At 41.8% G+C, this 14,568-nt stretch overlaps 1 protein-coding gene across 2 annotated transcripts in view; it reads left to right on the top strand.

Annotated features, from left to right (window-relative positions):
* EYA2 (EYA transcriptional coactivator and phosphatase 2) overlaps positions 1-14,568 on the top strand; it is a 150,692-nt gene that overhangs the window by 41,045 nt on the left and 95,079 nt on the right. The window lies entirely within an intron of this gene.

Raw genomic sequence — 14,568 nt, 5'->3', positions numbered from 1 at the left:
GCAATAGCAAAGGCCTTGTCTACACTGCAGAGTTCTGTTGCCAAAAGGCAGCTTTCGGCAACAGAACAGTGGAGGTGTACACACTGCAATGCCACTTTGGCAACAAAACTCTTCAGTTTTGGTGACAAAATAAAAGCTCCTTGACGAGGGGCATAAAGCTTTTTGCGGCAAACATAAAGGGACAAAGCGTCAGTGTAGAGGCTGCCATTTGTTGTATCGCCTTAACTGGCCTCTTCCAGTATCCCACAATGCCTTCCGTGACTGCTCTACTCGCTGTTTTGAACTGGGCTGCCCTGCATGCCTGCTACACCGGCATGCATCCCTCCCATTTCAAAGCTCCGGAAAATTCTGACAGTTAAACATGCTGCTCAGCTCTGGCAACAAAGAGCAAATCATTAACGTGGAGTGGTGCTGTCTCCCACACTATCAACACAGAGGCAGGCAGGAGCTGTCTGAACTTAGAGACAACATGTCAACACACTCACTCTCCCCCAACGCACACTCTCCTCCCCCCATGCTTCCTGTCACACACTCTCTCCCCTACCCCTCCACACTTCAGTTGAAAAGCAACTAGCAATCTAGTAGGATTCCCATGGAAGGATGGGATTGAGAAACCTGCATCATGTGACGCTTTACCTGCCCCATGAGGCATTGCAAACCCTTCCCAAAGCACCCTGCGGCCAGTTGCACAGTGAGATAGCTACTCACAGTGCACTGCTCTCTGTGTCGATGCAAGGCTGCTAGTGTGTGCACTCTGCTGACACAAGGAGCATAGTGTGGACACGCAACAGTGGTTTAATTGAAGTGTTTTAATTAAAGCAGAATAATGTTTGCGACAACACTGTACAATGTAGACAAGGCCAAAGTAAAACCTGAGTATCTGTGAAGGTAGAAATGTTTACTTTCTGTTTGAAAACAAGTTCAGTGGCTGGGAAAGTTTGAAATGTTGACAAAAAAAGGTTTGAAAACTTTAGCAGAACATTTTCCCATTTTCCGCTCTGCTCTGTCAGTAGCTTTTAAGCCTGGTTTACACTTAAAAGTTTTACCAGTATAACTGTGTCAGTTAGGGGGTCTAATTATTTCAATTAAAAAAAAAAGTCATACCAGTAAAAGCCATAGTGTGGACACAGTTATGCTGGTATAAAGGTAATTTATGCAAACATAGTTTATTCCTATGTCTTGTATGGGAATAACTATACTGGCATAAAACACCTTTGTAGTGACACAACTGCATCCACACTAGGGAGTTGCAGTGCTTTAACTATTGTAGTTAAAGTGATACAACTTGTGCGTAGACAAGACATTAGTTTTTCATAGAGTCTAATGGGTGAGAGAACTTTCTCTTTCAACAGTCTTTGAATAGAAGGTCCTCTGCATATAGGAATGTATCGTTGCCACAGATGGTTCTTTCTACTGTCCACACCCACAAGTGAAACAGACCTGATCTTTCTGAATGAGCAGAAACTCTTCATGGGATGGGGTTTTTGTCCTACTTTGAATTTTGCATCCCAGTGAAGTTTATGACCACTTAAACTATGAAGATCTGGTAGCTGGATTAACCTCTCAAAGTATTATTCACTTCTAATATTCATTAAGTACTAGATAAAATAGTAATGATATAAGAGTAACAGATGATTTTTTTGGATGAAGTCCTCCGCAGATTGACACAGCATGAGATGGGGTACTTTGGTGCATGTGTCGGTGTTGCCACTTCTCATAGTACTTGGTGTTTTTCTTAATGCACTATCTCCTGGAGTCATGCTATTTTGTGAGATTTGAGGTGTTTTATTTTAAATAAGTATGTAGAGAAACAAGATAACATGAACCTTAACGACTAAAAAACCAGAAGGAAAATAGTCCACATTGTATTTATTTTTTATTTTAAATCTCATGATTTTTGAGTGCTTGAGGCCGGATGTAGTGTTTTGGTGCACGTATGGAGAACAGGCTATTTGAAGACAGAGCCTCCATGTGAGTGTCTGAGGAGAATGTTATCCTTGTTTTGAAGGACTCCAAGCATCCACCTCCCTGTGTATCCTTGCAGTTGTGCCTTTATTATGTTGCATTGTGACATCCAGTGTTTAAAATGCTGTTAGTGTTACACACTGCAGTGCAGCATTTCACAACATTTTAAAAGAAACACTTTTTTTTGTTTGTTTTTTGCTTTCAAACCACACTTTTTTGTTTGTTTCATTTCAAGTCCAGTCTCTTTCAAGTGGTACTTCACTATACTCAGTGGGAGAACAAAGCCCTAGGATCAGCTCTGCTCTTACTTCCAAGTTACCTTTCAAACCTCAGACTGTGTCTCCTAAGGGAATTTTCCTGGTACTTCATAACAAACATTCACAGTTGGCTGGGTTGGCTTGTTTGTTTTATATACACTAAATTTTCTTGGGAAGTTTAGTCCCAAGCATACCTTGGATTAATCAACCAGAAAGTGCTGATGCATCCTCTGGTCTATCTTCCTCCAATCTCTTTCACATGTTAATTGCAGGAAGTGTACAGAGGACCATTGCCCAGTTATGGCCTCTGTTAATGAATGGCCACCTCCCTTTTGCTCCGTCTGACCACAAGGCAGGTATGGGGATTGAGAGGCTCAGGGAGGGTGTATAGAAAGAAGGGGTGCCAGGTAGCTTTGCTGAAAGAAAGATGGGCATTTTATTTACATGGAAAACTGTCTGTCTTGTTTACCTTACAGGCCTGAGGCAAGAAAAAACAGGATGTACATAGACATAGGGAAATGGTCTGGAATCATAAGAGGTGACTAAGGCAAACAAGCCAACGCTTTGGGAAATTCAGAACTTGTGGTGGGACAACATGTACAATCAGTTTTGCCAACCCCAACCATTCAAAAATCATGAGATTGGCTTATAAATGACTAGACCTTAAATAATGTTTTATTCTTTTTATTTGCCTTCTGGCTTTTAAGCTGTTAAAGTTTGTTCTGATGCTTTTCTCCACTAACATGAGGGCTAGAAAAATACAGTTTTATTAAAATGAAAGATGAGATTCTCACAGTCACATTATTCCAGTAACAGGGGCTTTAACAAAAATACCAAATATCACAAGACTGGTGATAAAACTGCATGATTTGGCAATACTGTAAAATATTAGTTTGTCTATAGAAAGTGTTAGTAATGCTGTAGTATATTAAATCATATGCTGTCTGTTCCTGTTGACTGCAAAATGTCAGAAGTATTATTGTTATAAATATTAAAATAATGTGCTCAGTAAAGTATATGACAAAATAAAAGATGGTCTCCTGCCCTGAGGAGCTTGAATACAAATACATATTTAAATCAATGTTAAAATAAGGCCAAGCATGAACATTAGACCAGTTACAAAAATGCAAAACTGCACTCCGTTGTCCGTATACTTTGGTGTTGAAAGTGTCTGAGAGCAGTGGGAGCTGTTTCCTGTTGTACTGGATGCCCTCCAATATCTGGGCCCACTGGGATGAATTCAGAGGGCACTGAAAGACTTTCATGTGGATTCTTTTCTTGATTTAGTCCGTAGGATACTTGATTTTTTAAAAATCATTTATTTATTTAGGAAGTTCTAACAAGTTTATAAATCCTTGCCATGTAAATATCAGAAACAAAACAATCATTACAATAGTGAGCTTTTGTTTAAAGAGATATTATACAGGAATGGAGTCATTCTTTCTATTTAGCACAGTGTCACCGTATTACAGAGGGAGCAGCGTTATAACACCTCTATTACTTTTAGTGATTTTATTAAATTGAGTGAAATTTCTGCCTATGCATATTTAACAGACCAGACATGCTTATCAAATGTTAATATTCAAAAACATTGGACAGGTGTGATGGTTTTTGTTTTGGGGTTTTTACTTTGGGTACTTGACTTAATTGCTTAATAGGAAAGCTATTAACAAACCCTGCCATTGGCATCGTAATTGTACTTGTATTGGCAGAAGTCATTATGCTGGCCTGTCAGTGTCCTGGGTGCATGATGTCCTGCACTCCGTGGGTGGTAGGAGTTCAGAATGGGGCAGAAGCTGTACACCTCATCCTGGATGTGTGGGAGGAGCACTCTGTATTACTCTCAGGTACCCCCCCAACTGATTTAAAAACAAGATCAACTGGCCTCAGAGGAAGCTGTCCTAGCCTTCCTCTGTTGTGGAGGAAAGAAACAGCAGAAAGATACAGGGAGAGAAAGGGAACCATAAACGCTGCAGCGGCAGAAGATGTTCTTCCATCTCTGTAGTAAGTCCACCTCTCTGAGAGGCAGTCGCTAGGTCAATGGAATAATTCTTCTGTTGACCAAATTGTGTCTACTGTGGGGCTTAGGTCAGGCTAATTACATTGCACAGGGCTTAACATTTTCATTGCGAGATGTATGTACAGGTAATATTCAAGGAACGAAGTATTTATATTGAAAGTGTGCTCTGTGGACTAAGAGTAGAAATCAATCACCAAGAGGCAATGTGCCTCCGGGGTGGCCCATCCAAGCAAGAGGGAGTTGTCACTCCTCCCTCATCCGCCGGCGGGATAATGCAAGGCTCAACTGAGCAGCCTTGTTCCCTCCCAAAACTATCAGTAGAAAACCATCAGAGGCACCACCAAACAATCAAAACTTCTGAGAGGACCGTTACACCAGACAGAGCTTTGCACTGGCTGTGAATAGAAACAAAACATTGATTTCAGTATAGCGGAGTATAGGGAAATACACTCAGGATCCATTCACTGAGGAGGGGGAAATGTCCATGAACTTTTGGACCCTGGTTATTAGGAAATGAGCCAGCTCTGCAACTAACTGAACTTTCAGAGCAGAATCTACTTTATTAGATAGGAAAGATATAGACCAAGGTTTGCGACTGATGTTTTGTTTTGTATTGTATTGTAATGGCTTGTTTCCATCACACTCTCTTATTTCTAAATAAATCTGTATTCTTCCTTTAATAAATCTTGTTTTGTTTTATTATAAGTGCTCATAAGTTCAAAGTGGTTTACAGGAGTGGTGGTTTAAGGTAAAACTGGTAAACTAGGGTACACTGCCCCTTTGTGTGCAGGGGATCTGGAATTTCTTTGAGTGTCCAGTGTCAAGGGCTGGAAATCACAGGAGAATATTCAAGGGGGGATCGGGGATTGGAGTGCACCTATTGTTAACCTGCAAAGTGAAGCTAGGGCTGGCATAGCTCATAGAAGAATGCTTGAGTGGCTGAAAGACTAGTAGTGCCAGGGATCTGACATTCAGATACTATAAAAAAGACTCCCTTTCCCTGGGGGTGGATTAACAAGGCGACTCACAGTCCTGGGTACCCCATGAGCCATTTGCACCCCACAACAGAGTTACTCAAGGCCCTGGCTTTGTGCTGTGGAAGAGAGAGAACATAAGAATGGCCATACTGGATCAGACCAGTCATCCATCTAGCCAAGTATCCTGTCTTCTGGCAGTGGTCAATGCCAGATGCTTCAAAGGGAATGAACAGAACAGGGCAATTATCAAGTGATCCATCCCCTGTGGTACAGTCCCAGCTTCTGGCAGTCAAAGGTTTAGGGACACCCAGAGCATGGAGTTGCATCCCTGACTATTTTGACTAATAGCCATTGATGGAACTATCCTCCATGAATTTATCTAATTCTTTTTTGAACACATTTATACTTTTGGCCTTCATAACATCTTCTGGCAATGAGTTCCACAGGTTGACTGTGCGTTGTGTGAAGAAGTACTTCCTTTTGTTTATTGTAAACCTGGTGGCTCCTAGTTCTTGTTATATGAAGGAGTAAATAACACTTCCTTATTCACTTTTTCCACACCACACATCATGATTTTATAGACCTCTATCATATCCCTCCTTAGTCATCTCTTTTCCAAGATGAATAGTCCCAGACTTTTTAATCTCTCCATTTATGGAAGCAGTTCCATTCCTCTAATCATTTTGGTTGCCCTTCTCTGTACCTTTTACACTTCTAATATATCTTTTTTGAGATGGGAAGAACAGAATTGCACACAGTATTCAAGGTATGGGCATGCCATGGATTTAAATAGTGGCATTATGATATTTTCTGTTTTATCTATCCCTTTCCTAATAGTTCCTAACATTCTATTAGCTTTTTTGACTGTTGCTGCACGTTGAGCAGATATTTTCAGGGAACTATCCACAGTGACTCCAATTTCTCTTTCTTGAGTGGTAACAGCTAATATGGATCCCATCATTTTGTATGTTTAGTTGGGATTATTTTTTCCAATGTGCATTACTTTGCATACATAAACATTGAGTTTCATCTGACATTTTAGTTGCCCAGTCACCCAGTTTAGTGAGATCCCTTTGTAACTCTTAGTTTAATCCAAAACTGACTGCTATCTTGAGTAATTTTGTATCGCCTGCAAATTTTGCCACCTTGCTGTTAACCCCCTTTTCCGGACCATTTGTGAATATGTTGAACAGCACTGGTCCCAGTTCAGATCCTTGGGGGACCCTACTATTCATCTCTTTCCATTGTGAAAACTGACCATTTATTCCTACCTTTGTTTCTGATCCACGAGAGGACTTTCCCTTTTGTCCCATGACTGCTTAGTTTGCTTAAGCGCCTTTGGTGAGGGACCTTGTCAAAGGCTTTCTGGAAGTCCAAGTACACAATATTGTTTGGATCATCCTTGTCCACATGCTCAGAGAATTCTAATAGATTGGTGAGGCATGATTCCCTTTACAAAAGTTGTGCTGACTCTTTCCCAACATATCTTGTTTTTCTCTGTGTCTGATAATTCTGTTCTTTACTATAGTTTCGCCCAATTTGTCTGGTACTGAAGTTAGGCTTACTGGCCTGTAATTGCCAGGATCACCTCTGGAGCCTTTTTAAAAAATCAGTGTCACATTAGCTACCCTCCAGTCCTCTGGTGCAGAGGCTGATTTAAGCAACAGGTTCATACCACAATTAGTAGTTCTGCAATTTCATATCTGTGTTCCTACAGAACAGTCAGAAGCTTCTCTGAGCACCTCTGCTTTTAGTACTTGGAATGGTCCAGGGAATTATCAGATGAAAAATCTGTCACTGCATTAAGTTTGATCATGTCAGTAGAAGATAGCTCAGGAATAAAAACAGCCCAAGTTGCAGTGCCCTCAGGGTCACCTTGAAATGATATCTCGTCGTCACGGCTTATTGTCAGTTTTGCAGAAGAAGCATTTATGCCAGCTCAGGTTTAACTTTATGCTTGTTCAGGTCTTTAGTGCATAGATTTATCTGCTGTATTGAGGGATGGACTTTGTGAGTTAATAGGTCTTTTTTCCGTCACTGGATCCTCTGATTCATGTATATGAGAGAGAGAGAGAGAGAGAGAGATTCACCTGGCTGAGTGCCTGATGCGGAAGGAGCAGAGAGTCTGTTACAGAAAGAGCAAATATTAGAGTGATGCATAGTTGAACATAGCAACAAGGGAAAGGGGACCGCTCACCTCCACTTGACATGTGTGGAAGCAAGAAGCCAATATCTGCAGTACTGGGAATTCCCTCTGCTGATAACTTGGGAGGTGGGGTTGAGATCGTGGAGATTCTCCCTTTTGTGATGTGTCTAGGCAGAGGGGAATTGGGATTCCTCCCGTTGCTGATGTCTTAGGTGGCATCGTGATTTTCCCTGCCAGTGACTTTTGTTTGGCGTGGGAGGATGTGGAGAAGAGGATCTGAAATTTGGCAACTGCATAGAAGCTACAAGCTGTTTGATAATTTTACAAGCTCTTAGGAAGGCACATCCTGCCAGAAAAGCTGTCTGAGCTGCAGCGTCATCCAAGGAAGTAAAGCATTTAAAAGCAGCATGTGAGAACTGTATGGTGATGCCTGTAGTGGTCAGTGAGTGAGGCTCACGCCTGGATTCCTGGGAGCCTTTTATTAATGGGAGCTTAAATGAAAACATAAAAACTGGGTCTGAGCCCCCTTTTTACTGCTTTTCTATTCAGAAAAAAAAGGCCTGATAAAGGGTTGCTACTTCTCTTGCATTTAAAGCTATTTTTTTCTTGTTTTCATTCTTACCTTGGAAATTATCAGCAATAGCCACACTTTCCTCTCCTGGTTTTGCTGGAGGAGTTCATGGGTAGGGCCTCAGAGGATGTGTACAGTGAACTCTCCCACCTAAATGAAGGTGGGGGATGTTGAATCTCTACCAAAGATGTCGCTTTCTCCCAAGTGTTAATTGGGCATTGGAGTTAAATATACATTAACAAACACAGGCAACAAACATTTTAAAGTCTGTCTGCCTAAAAAAATTCTTCCTCTTTCAACTTTTCAGGTTTTAATGTTTTGTGGTGTTGTAATTTCACTAGGTCTCCAGCTACCATCAAGTCCCCCAGTATAGATGAGGTCAAATGTTCGTAAGTGCTAAGTCTCATTTTCACAAGTGATTTAGGAACCTGTTTTGTTGAAATCAGTGGGCTGTAGGTGCCTAAATACCTTTGAAGATATGGGCCTCAATGCTTGTCACTTTTAAAAATAAAACTTTGGCTCCTAAATCCTTTAGGAACTTTTGAAAAATTTACCAAAGACTTTTTTTTAAGAAAGGAAAAGAAAGTAGAACCTCTGGCCTTTTCTTTCTTTTAAGGACAAAATCTTTTCAGGCCGCCTTGTGTATCATAAAGATGCAGAGATCCATTTTTCTTCATTTTTTGCATCTGACCTTTCAGATGTTTTTAACACATCCAGCATCATTACAGCATTTGGCCTGGCTGGAGGTCCATATTGGTCTGTATAGCATACAGCATACCATGCTTGTTTCAATATATATAATAAATACTAACAAGTTTTCCTAGTTGTCCTGTGATGATACATGCTGAGCCTTGTAAAAAACCTGTGTGGGTCTGTTTTGGAGGGGACTGCCTCTACTTCAGCTGCTGTAAACTTCTGGTCTGGAAATCACAGGGACTTTTTCCAGGGCATTTTAAGCAAGAATATGTTTCCCTCTGAAATCAGCAAGACAGAAGATCAAGCTCTCTAGGTTGTTACAATGAAAACTCCTGCGAGTCTGTAGTCCTAAGCTAGTAACATCTACTGAGTCACCCTTTTCCCAGCTTGGGAGGAGAAGGAAGGTGAAACTCATCAGCGAGGTTAGTAAAACCAGACAAAATCAGCGCAGAAAGACAAAAATGTTCCTTCTGTTTCTGTTCCTCCACTCCCAAGCCAAGCCAAAGCAAAGGATTAGACATGTGCCGATCCTGCCCAGGGCTCTCTGCTGGCACATGCACGTAGTTAGGCAAATCTGGTGGTTTCAGCTTGTATTTGGCCTCTAGCCAGAGAAAATTAAGATTTCTTTAGGGGATCCCCACATACGGTTGTTGCCATCTCTTGGCAGGCCTTTCCCCACTATTCGCATAGCTTATTCTGCAACCTTTGACTCTCCTAAAAACCTCTCCCACTCCAGTGCCCTCCTCCCTCTCTCTGCAGGATCTTGCTGACTTTTTCAAAGAGCTAATGATCCACCTTTCTTCCTTCCTTCCCTTCTGTCTTGTCCTCACCTCATCTGCTCATCCACTGACAGCACCTTCGATACCCCGCTTCGCCCACAACCGTCTCAGCATTGTCTTCCATGCTGCCCTCTCTCCATGGAATGTCCTTCCTCAGCCGGTCCAGGAGCCTCTTCTTATTCAGATCTTCTAAAGACCCTCTGCTACAGAAGCACGTATAGTAAAGCCGACCAGTTGAAAGCCCTTCTTTACCCCTTCATGCTGTGCACTATTCATCACTGGGCAACTAGGCCGCTGCTCTTAGCCTATTGTCCTGGTCACTGCTAACATCCCAGTGAAAACTGGGCCCCCTACTGCCCTCCCACTTGCTTGTGGTGGATCCAAAATCCTGTTTGCCTTGTAAAAAATAAAATCTTGGTAACTCTGCAGACATGCTTTTAAACTTGTATTGTTCTGAGCTGCTGGCCCAGAATCGCTACTGGAATCTTGCTCCTGAAAGCGCTGCGTTTCAGAGGCAAGTGAAATATGCAGACACACACAGCCAGATCCTGTCCCCTTTTCCAGCTCCTTTGCACAAACAGGCAGCCAAGTATTCTCCTGGGAGGGATAGGAATGCCTAGCTAGCCCTCCCTTATCCCCAACCTCACTTAGTGGTGCTGCAGGTGTTTAAAATCAGTGGAACTTTTAAAACATCTTGAGGGCTGCTCTAAGTTATGCCAAGGTCAAACAAATCCTAGGGATCCAAGGAGCAGAAAAGAGCCACAGCCCTCCTCCATACACCTCCCTTTCGGCAGTGCTGAGCAGAGCTGTGTTGCAATTGGATCTGACCTGCAATATCTAGGCTGGTTTTTGGTTTCACCTTTTCAGAATGCTATCTATCTGATCCTCAGTACCATAGTAGTAGAGTGCTTGTCTGGCTCGGTCTGCACGCTGTGGCCCCAATTCAGCAAAGCACTTAAGCACGGGTTTAAGTGCTTTGCTGAATAGAGATAGGATTACTCACTTATTTAATCGTAGGCACGTTTTTGAATGCCTTGAATTGAGGCCTGGATTTGCAGTCTTTAAACATTTTAAGGTTTCAGATTCTTGGCTGAGGTGCCAGGGTAACTTACAAATCACATTTTCTTTTACAATGATGTTTGATTTGGCTTCTCTAACTTCAAAATGACCGAAAAGTTTTTTTTTCTAAACATTAGTAAAAGAAAAGTTTCTGCTTCTTGGCCGAGATACTGTGGGCCGACTTTCAGAGCAAAATATTGCTTTTTGAGAAGGGGATTCTAATGGAAAACCTGAGCACCAAATTCACACATGGTTCTTTTTTTAAAAGATTATAAAAACCAAAAGCTCTTCCAGATGTCTCTCAGCCCAACATGCTACCATTGCTGGTTTTAATCAAAGCACAGATCCAGCAACCATTACTGCTGATTCTCCTGTATGTTACTCAACCCAGAAACTGTTGTCTGCAGTATTAAATAAATAAATAAAACCCGTCATTTCACAGATTGCACTCTCAGATGTCATTTTGCTGAGCCCAAGTTCATCCAGGCTCCCTTGTTTTACTGAAGATTTTATTTAGATTGTTGGCATAAAATTTTCAAAATGTTGTTTTTTAGATGTTGTTTTAGCAAGATACACTTGCACACACTGGTAACTGTGTGTGAGGGAGGTAATAGTACTCGAAAGCATAAACTTGCACACACACACACAAATTTTACACGCATTAACTTTTTGCACATGCCATAATATACAATTTTAAGAAAAATTAGTTTAAACATTTGAAAAAAAAAGTGATAAAGAGCAAATACTGGGAAGTGGGATACGACTTTGGTATTACAAAAGCGAGCAGAGGAAAAACAATAGAAAAATCATCAATCAGGCAATGGCTAATGAAATCCCTGAACAATGATGTAATTAGAGTGCATTAATCATTATAAAAGAACCCCCCCCTTTAAACATCTGCTCCCATTCACTTGGCAACAATCTGGGCAGTGTCAGGAATAATGGGATTTTGGAGTTCATTGAACGGTGCGTGTTATTTGAGAAATTGTATAGAGCATCCCAGTCTTGGCTGGGATCTGGAACTAAATAGTTTTTTCTCCCCTTCCTAATTCTGGTGTAGAGATTTTAAAATATAAATGAGACAGTTGGACGTCATTTCACAATGGAATAGAAAGCCTAGTGTTAAGCCTGACAAACATACAGTAACCTAAAGGCTTTGCCTGCAGATTTGTCTAATGGATGCACTTTTAATATTTTAAACTTATCCGGTACATTTCAGGACTCTGCCTCCTGGTCACTGGCATTTTTTAAATACGCAGGGACAGATCCTGTATTGTACTGGGCACAGCAGAGTGGACTGGTCTGCAAGGGAGTCAGTTACAGCTCCCTAATTCCTAGGGGCTGCTCTAACTTGCACAAGATGACAACAGTTCCCAATGGTTTGCTAGCTTTCTGGAGATAGTCAGAGCCTATCAGACTCTGGCTAGTCCTCCTTCCCACCTTGGCATGCCCTCTGGACTAGGGATTGCCAGGAGAGGAGGATGGGAGCTAGCTACACCAGCTCTCCAACTGCCAAGGTTTCCCCCACTAGGGATCACAGGAAATCTCCCCTCCCTTCTATTTGCTGGAGTGGCACAGAAGAAGCTTGCACTATTGTTATGAAAAGCAGTAAAAAGGATATTTCATCTCATAAGCAGTGAGGGAACCCATGTCTGCCTTTGCTCTTGAGCTTGTGCAAGTGAATGTAACACAATCCAACAGATCACCACGCTGCTAACCAAAGGAAAATGTAAACTCTTGTATGTGTCATGCAAAAATGTAACTGGCTCTCCTGTTATACATGATGGGATTATTATTGTTAATAATGGCGGAACCAGGGTGTATTTCACTGTTTCTTCAAAGTGTACTGTTTGACTTTGTAGAGATAGTTCGCTGGATTGTGTAGATTAGAGAGTCAGAACTCGTGACTTTCATTTCCAGCTCTGCCATTGACTCACTGTGTGACCTAGGACAAGTCACGTAGGGAGAGATTTTTAAAGCCAGAGGCCAGTTTTGCACCCACATATAACTCAGATAGCTAGATAAATCTAAATGCAATTGACTGCACAGACAATTATTTGTGGGTGTAATTAAAAGCCCACACACACATACATCTTTTGATTTTTGTCTTGCTGTGCTTCCTCATGTGTAAAACAAGAATAGCATTTAACTTTGCTTGCCAAGCCGTTCTGAGGCTATGTAAAATGCTTTGAGGTCCTCAAGGGAAAGGGGCAATCCGAATGCAAAATATTAATACTCTGCATGGGAGGTTTTCTTTTTAATGAAAGTATCTGTAAGACACTGCAGTTATGGAGCAGGGGACATACAGATTTGGCCAGTTTCTGCTGATTTCAGTTCACCCAGTTTGTGCACAGTTAGGTGGCTTTGCTGAAGCACAAGATTTGATTCTGCACGTGTGGTACTGTACTAGAAGGTAATGGTGTGTGTGGACAGTCCAGGGAGGCAGATGAGGGGAAGGCAAAGGTGTCAGGTTGGAGGAAGAAAAGGGAGAAGGGGCTGTGAAGATGGAGTTGATGCTGCTGAACATTTTTGGTATCCAAATCCCATGCAAATATTCAAGCTATCTGGTATCCATTGTTGGCACTGTACACATCCCTAATGGATAGATGTATGAATTGATGGGGAGCAGTTGCTGCGTAGTTAGAGTGAGGAGTTTGAAGTCCGAACTCCTGAATCCTGTTTCAGTCTCAGCTGTTTGATCTTGGGCAACACACTTCGCCTCTTTGTGCCTAGCTTACCCCGGTGCATAACAATACTAACCTACCTCCCAGGGGCTTGCGCTGTTTGTAAAGTGATTGGAAGTGCTCAGATGAAAAGTACGTAGTTTATTGTTCTTGATCTCTCCATGCTGGTCACTTTACATGCTGATATTTTCCCTTAAGCAAAAAAGAAAAGAAAAAATAATAGATCAAATGGAAGTGCCTAGTCTAGAAATACAATGTCCAGGCTTCAGATTTGTATGTTGCTAAGTTTTAACTTCATGACATTCTAAGTATACTGTACTATGCATTTTAATACCAGCTCCACAGTTGCTGCCACACCATCTGCTGCCTTTATACTACTGAATAGACAGATCCTTATCGTGGAGTAGGGAGATGTCTGCAGCTGAGTTAGCTGAACAATGTGTTCAGTGGTAAATAGGAAGGTGAGCTGGTTCAGGCCCTGACTTGGGACCCTCCATATGCTTTTGATCCATTCAAGGCAGTGGGAGCCTTTTGAAGTACCTCTTCTCCCCTCCCCCCACTCCCTAATTCCCCCGCCCCCCACCAGCTGTCATCTTCCAGGTTCTGCTCCCAGTCCCTGCTCTGGAACACTCCTCTAAAAGCAGAATCATGCTTTCTCTTAATGCTATAGCCTCCAGGGGACTGGAGTGAGGACAAGCCTGACAAATGGTGCAAGCTGCTTGTATGGCTGCGAAGTGCAAAGGAAAACAAATATTGCAGAGTCTTTGAATCATTAGGTCTGAATAGTTTGTTTGGGGCCTGAATCAAATGCTACAGAATAAACTGATGTATTTGACAATGCAAAACAGATTTCTATGGTATCGTGTTTTTGTAAACAGTTCAACTTTACCCATTGAGCTCTGGAATTTCTAAGGCCACTGGGTTTCCCTCATAGGCCACTGGGTTTCTTCATAGTTCAAAACTTAGGGGAGGTTTCCATGTCTGCACAGGAAACAAGTGGCTTATTCCTACTGCCGACCTTTGTAGGAGATTGATGTCTATGAAACTTATTTTATGTAAAACTGCCTGCACTTTTCTAATGTGACACATGGGTCCCTAGTTTTGTCTACCCCTGATCACCGTGGCCAAAATTTTAAAACTTAGGTGCCCAAAGTTAAGCACCTAGACCCATAAATAAGTAGCCTGAAATTCCAAAGGTGGTGAGCAACTGTAGTTCAAATGGAGGGCTTGGGAGCACTTCATGCACCTACATTTTCAGAAGTTAGGCACTTAAGTTTGAAATTGTGTGTGTGTGTGTGTGTGTGTGTTTTGAGCAATGCTCCTGGTGGTGGCCCTTATTTTATCTGAACTAGTTTATCTTATCTGTTGTTATATTACCATTGTGTGAATGTTTTATATACACATATATCTGGTT

Source organism: Mauremys mutica, chromosome 13 (assembly GCF_020497125.1).
Source record: "Mauremys mutica isolate MM-2020 ecotype Southern chromosome 13, ASM2049712v1, whole genome shotgun sequence".
In the NCBI taxonomy this organism is placed as follows: Eukaryota; Metazoa; Chordata; order Testudines; family Geoemydidae; genus Mauremys; species Mauremys mutica.
This window is presented reverse-complemented; position numbering and strand designations above follow the sequence as displayed.